Genomic DNA, 6,774 nt, shown 5'->3' on the forward strand with positions numbered 1-6,774 from the left:
TGAATTTAACATTAACTCGCGGGAAATGCGAGATCGAGAAGAAGTCGCCCCGAGAGATCACCGTTTCATCCATTTGCTTCGGAATTCTCTCCACGCTTTCCCTTTCCCGGATTTCTATAATTTTTCTTCTATTTCCGAAAGTTTCTTCATGAATCGGTCAAGGAGTCTTTATGAATCATTCAAGGGTGCTTATGAATGAGTCAAGGGTTCGTATGCCTCAAAAGACCATTTGGATCAGTCAGCCATCCTTATGGATCAATCAAGGGTCCTTATGAATTAACCGAGTTTCTTTATGAATCACTCAAGGGGTCCTTATGAATCAGTCAAGGGTCCATATAAATCAATGTAGGGTCCGTATGAATCAATCAAGGAACCTTATGAATCAATCAAGGGGTCCTTCACGAACCAGTGTAGGGCCCATATAAATCAGTCGAGGGTCCTTACGAACGACCAGAGATCCTTCTGAATCACCCAAGGATCCGTACGAATCAATCAAGGGCCCCTTACGAACCAGTCAAGTGTCCTTACGAACCAGCCAGATCAATCGAGTGAGAGTGAAGAGTGATCGATTATATTCTCCTACCCATACATTGTGGTAAGCTCGTAGCGTCTTCATTGTGAACACCTTTCAAGTGTCTCTTATCGTCCTTCAAGTCTCTCGCGTTGAACTGAATAGTGTCACTGGATAAAGGAGGATTATCCACTTATCCCAGAAGCTGTAGTTAAGCGGCACTCGACGCCCAGATGTAGAAATTCATTACGGAGACCTTCCTCCGTCAGGTTGGCCTCGTGGCGCAATGGTAGCGCGTCTGACTCCAGATCAGAAGGCTGGGTGTTCGAGTCACTCCGGGGTCAAGGGATAAGGTCTCCTGTGCGGGAGATTGTTTTTGTATGACGTTGTAGGAGGGTTGTATGTAATTGCAGAAAAAAGCTTACTCTTTAATATTAATGTTATAGACGGTTACATAGGAGGAAATGTGGTATGTTTAGAATGTTTTTTGTGAAAGCTTTAATTCCTGCAGAGAATAATTTTGATTTATTTGGATTTCACATTCTTTTCATATAAAAATACCTCGTAACGTCCTTCTCAGATAATAGAGTTATCTCTCTCTCTCTCTTCTCTCTCTCTCTCTCTCTCTCTCTCTCTCTCTCTCTCTCTCTCTCTCTCTCTAAGGGGTTTGCCCTCTTCTCTCAAAAATCTTTCCATACCTGCTTTCATGTTTTAAATTAACTTAAATTAATGTAAATTAATTTAAATGTATGAGTAGAAAAAGGTGGTAAATAAATAGACAAGTGACAGGAAAATGTGGTAAATAAATAGACAAGTGACAGGAAAAAGTGGTAAATGAATAGACAAGTGACAGGAAAAATGGTAAATAAATAGACAAGTTACAGGAAAAGATGGTAAATAAATAGACAAGTGACAGGAAAAAATGGTAAATAAATAGACAAGTTACAAGAAGAGATGGTAAATGAATAGACGAGTTACAGGAAAAGATGGTAAATAAATAGACAAGTTACAGGAAAAGATGTGGCAAATAAGTAGACAAGTTGCAGGAAAAGGTGGTAAATAAATAGAAAGGTTACAGGAAAAGATGTGGTAAATAAATAAACGTGAGGGATCGGAAAATAAAACCGACACACTTGAATTCAGGAAACGTCAGCAGAGAGCAGGAATGCATTTGCTCCTCGCTTATTAAACATTTGGAGATCAGAAGATTCCGAAGCTGAATTAGGTGAACTATTCCGCGTTCAAGTTGTATCCAAGATAAAACTCCTAGCAAACAGAGCACCATTAAGCCTGATGCTAGAAAACGACACACTTTGAAGCAGCAGTCCGCGGTACAGTGTCCTTCAGGATGTGCAACTGGAACCTCAAGAGTTCAAGAGAAGATGCAATGCATTCCTACCCCAAAGGAATTCTCCATTTATTTTTCATTTACTTACATTTTTATCTAATTATTTATTAATTTCTTAATTTATGTTTTCTTTTTTAGTAACTGGTCTCTTCTGTTTGTGCATCCTATTACCTTTTGTTACTTCTTTCAAATGAACATCATATTCTTTGGAAGCTTGAATTTCAAATCAGTGTCCCCTGTGGTCATGTTCCATTTGAATAGGGTGCATCTTCTGAATAATAATAATAATAATAATAATAATAATAATAACAATAATAATAATAATAATAATAATAATAATTATGTTCGATTTCTTACAGATAGAATTTATAAGTGACCTGCAGAAGTTGAAATAATTCTTATATGGCGAACAGTGTCTCAGTTGTGTCTTATCAATGACGTGAACATTTGAAAGGTCTGGAATGGATACTAATGGTACGATGCTCTAACAGTTAGCTGAGATATGACCCGTTAGGGGCACGGGCACTAAAAGTTTATGGGGTTGTTGCAATATCTTCATTTGACGTTTGTAAATCATTAGAAGAGATATTTGAAGTAGCTGATTAACTTATTTGCATATTTGAAGCTTGGAGAGAAGAAAAAAGACCACCTTTAGTTACAAAAATAAAAATTTTTCGTATGAGTGTGTAGAAAATTCTTGAAAATCTTAATTCTTCAAATATATTTCAGATTTACGTGGAAAGGGCTTCTTTGTTGTCTAGATGTCATATAGGAAGCGTTAATGTTCTTGTAAGGTTGATTTTATTACACCTATGTTCTTGTCTCCTACGACCTGTTCCTCAAGAGATTGCACATTTATTTTAGATAATTTTCCCACTTTATATAAAATAATAAGAATTCATTTTGGCTGTCTATTTGATACTGCAACAGACTGTCATTTTCTTGAAGAATTTCGAGTCCATGGTAGCGTAGGTCCATAGCACTTTTGAAGCTGCTTTGCAAATCTGTGTCATTCTTGAAGTTTATGAAGTTGTCTCAGGCTTCTAATCTTGTCTTTGCTTAGATTATTCACCTTTCCGTACTTAGTGTCAAGCAAAAGCATGAGTTGACTCTTCAAATTTTCACCATTCGTTGTAATGAATGCAGTGTGGGTTTCTGGAAACACCCCGTATGTTATGAAACCAGTGATTTCAAGTGTTTCAAATTATATAGTCATTGCCACAGATTAACTTACTGTATGCATTGTGTGGTGGAAAGCTACTTTTATTGCTAGAGTTGTCGTGTGGTGTTCTGTTCTAACAATAAGTATAATGCTTTGCAGTTGTGACTGATAAGCGTTTAGATTTTGACACAAACCTGCAGATTTACTGGTACGCCACCTATAGTTTTGGCTTCAGTATTCTATATAAATCATGACATGGCTCTTACGTGAAATATGGATTTATTTTTCACTATTCATGAAGTGAAGTATTACTTCATGCTTGCTGTGATACATTTCTAATAATTCTTGTCTCCCTTATTGTTGGGATGAAGGGTTGTATCGAGTTATTCTGGCACACCTTACCAAGGATTCTGTTGCACTGCACCAGTTTCTGTCAGAATTATTTTTGTTAACTGCTGTATAAATTCGTGTAAAAGTCAGAGTCTCTGATCAATAGAAATTGACTTTAAGGGTTCAGCTTGCAAAACCGTACAGCAGTGTTGGTTATATATTTCCCTTAAGTTCTTTGAGGCATTTACAGGGGAAGTGGCTATTGTGGTTTATTGTCTTGGTGAGTCATGGAAGTATATAATTGCTATCCCATTGCACTAATTTTAGCTACTGGCAGGGTATCAAAACTTTATTTAATTTTTATTTTTCTCAAACTTCTTGAATTCAAGTCGAATACCATCAGCATGGCTTCTTGAAGACAAGGTCTCATCTGAAAGAATACCAGGGTGTTGAATTTGGTATCTATAAAGGAATGAACAGAATGTGGCATAAGCTGTTTGTTTCCGAACTTCCTGTATTTCTCTGTAGATCTGTCTTGTAAACTCTTCTAGATTTTCATCTAGTAATTTTATACCTGTTGTTTGTGGTGCAATATTTGCTCCTTTCTAAATTTTAATAATGTTTTCTTAAGGTTCCGTTTTCCAGTGAAACTTTACGTCAGACAAAATTTTTCACTTTTTCTTGTTTGTCTCTCTTTTGGATTTGCCAATATTTCACCAATTTTGATTCATTCACCTTTGAAGTCCTCTTTTATTTATCACTTCCACTTTTGGGAGCATATCTGAAATGGTACCCCGGAGCATTCGTTTCTTTTAGATAACTGGCTGTCTACTTTCCTGTAAACTTTTGTCGGATGTCAGGCTACCTTGGATAGATTACCGTTTCACATTTCTATATCTTTTTAAACAGGTGTCTTGATGATATCAGTTCTTTTTTATGCCAGTTATTACTTCTACATACAAGTCTTATGTGATATACAACCCTTAACCAGATCTGTATAACAAGCCTTATCTGATATACGTGGCTTAACTGGTCATGACTTGCTAATCTGTGTACATGACATCTGATATGCATGTCTTATCTGATTGCGATTTAATACTTTCTTCTTCTTTAGAGTGCGTCTTTGAACCTTTAATCACTAGTTAGAGTTTATCGAATCGTTTCATGAGCACTGCGACCCGAACGCTTAACAAGGGCCAAAAAAAAAAAAAAAAAACTTGAAATTATTGCCAAGGCGAAAAATGAGGACACAAGGTCCCACCGAGATTCGAACTCGGATTGCTGGATTCAGAGTCCAGAGTGCTAACCATTACACCATGGGACCGCTATATGACGAGGGAAATCCCCAAATTGTTATTGTTTATTAGTGGGGGAAATAAACTATATATTTTATTTTCTTGAATGAATAAACAAGAGGGAATAATCATTTAGCCGTTGCAGATCGATTGGTGTACTGCATTTGATTCTGTTGCTGATGGTATGTTAAAAAAACGGGGAATGTCGAGTTGTAGATTGTAGACGTACCATTCATGTTTGTGAATAATCAGAGGTCATATATGATATATGGCTGTCTCCATAGGTGGCTTGATTGCACAGAACAGGTACAATGCACTTAGTATATGGAGATCTGCAACTGACTTCCCTTGCAATGCAGGTTTTCCAACATATTCCATTATTCCGTGGATCATATGTATTCCGCTTTTACTTTATTTTATGTCGTGACAGGGTATTGCCCTGAAGTGTACCACTCACCCAGATACTTACACTCTGCCGTTATTTTCATTTAACCCCTTTTCAACTATGTATCAGTCCGCTGGAAGATGTTTTAGATATAAAGACGAGACCAGTCGGCATTTATACCTTTTACCATTTTTCCTGTGGTATATCAAGGTATAATTATCTCGTGTCACTGATTTTAAACATGCATATATATATATATATATATATATATATATATATATATATATATATATATATATATATATATATATTATATATATGTTTGTATGTATATATGTATATCTAAAATCAGTGACACAAGATGAATATATTTAGATGTATATTAATTGTATGTGTACACTTTCTCTGGCGCATGAAGCTGCCGTAGTTGTGGAAGTTTTACTGCACCGGAGTTTCATCCACAAATCAGCCAGTGGGAGGGTTGCAGTGACGTGTTTATATATATATATATATATATATATATATATATATATATATATATATATATATGTGTGTGTATGTATGTATGACTGAATCACGAAAAAATATGGAACGTGATGAATATATAAATACAGGCAATGCTACGAAGGAAAGTGAAACGACGGAGTGGTGCTAGGCCTTTCGACATACTGTCCTTTATTTGTAAAGGACAGTAAGTCGAAAGGCCTAGCACCACTGCATCGTTATATATATATATATATATATATATATATATATATATATATATATATGTATATATGTGTGTGTGTGTGTGTGTGTGTGGATATGTTGTTACGACTGTAGTCTCAGGTTCAAATTGACAACGGAGAGTGACCGTAACAAAAAGCAGTAAACAAATTGTTAATTTTCTCTCTATACTACTCCTTGATTTTTTCTTCAATTTCCTTTCTTTTCCTACAGGGACGCACATTAAATACACCAGTAGAATTATATAAACAGTATAATAAATATAAGTGCCCCAACATAAACGTATTTAAAATAGGCATTGCAATATCATAATACGTGAACCAGAATTTCGAAGATTTATTACTAAAGAAATGTACAAAACCTTAGATACCACTTAGTCCTAAATATAACCTACAGTCAACATTTACCCCCATAACATCAACGCAGTATTTATGGAAAGAGGGTTGGACAAAATAAGAAACGTTAAAAAAAAAAAAAACGTTACATCACCAGCTGCCTCAACTTCTTCCGTACTCCTTGGAATGTTACCTAAGTTTTTATGTTTCGTAATTTACAAGGCACAAACACATACATCGTCATATAACCTCAGACTTTAAATTTCTTGTACATTATATGTACAATGAGGAAAAGACACACATCATCAAATTATTTAATTTATATAACTCAAAAAGCATATTACATGATATAATGAAGGTAGAGCTGGCTATCGTAACACACACACACACACACACACACACACACACACACACACACACACATATATATATATATATATATATATATATATATATATATATATATATATATATATATATATATATAACTGAATCACGAAAATATGGAACGCTAGGTCCTTTACTTAGCAGTCTGCTAAGTAAAGGACCTAGCGTCGAAAGGCCTCGCAGCACTCCAGTGTTTCCGTTTCCTTCGTGGATTTTATCTTTATATATATATATATATATATATATATATATATATATATATATATATATATATATATATATATATATAGAATGT

The 6,774-nt window shown here is 35.1% G+C and overlaps 2 non-coding genes across 2 annotated transcripts; one reads left to right on the forward strand and one right to left on the reverse strand.

Moving 5' to 3' along the window:
- Positions 1-783: 783 nt before the first annotated feature.
- Positions 784-855, forward strand: TRNAW-CCA (transfer RNA tryptophan (anticodon CCA)). The gene has a single exon. It is a non-coding gene; the product is annotated as a tRNA-Trp (tRNA).
- A 3,748-nt stretch (positions 856-4,603) lies between these two features.
- Positions 4,604-4,675, reverse strand: TRNAQ-CUG (transfer RNA glutamine (anticodon CUG)). Its single transcript has one exon. It is a non-coding gene; the product is annotated as a tRNA-Gln (tRNA).
- Between the last annotated feature and the right edge of the window lie 2,099 nt (positions 4,676-6,774).

This window comes from Macrobrachium rosenbergii, chromosome 27 (assembly GCF_040412425.1).
Source record: "Macrobrachium rosenbergii isolate ZJJX-2024 chromosome 27, ASM4041242v1, whole genome shotgun sequence".
Taxonomy (NCBI): Eukaryota; Metazoa; Arthropoda; class Malacostraca; order Decapoda; family Palaemonidae; genus Macrobrachium; species Macrobrachium rosenbergii.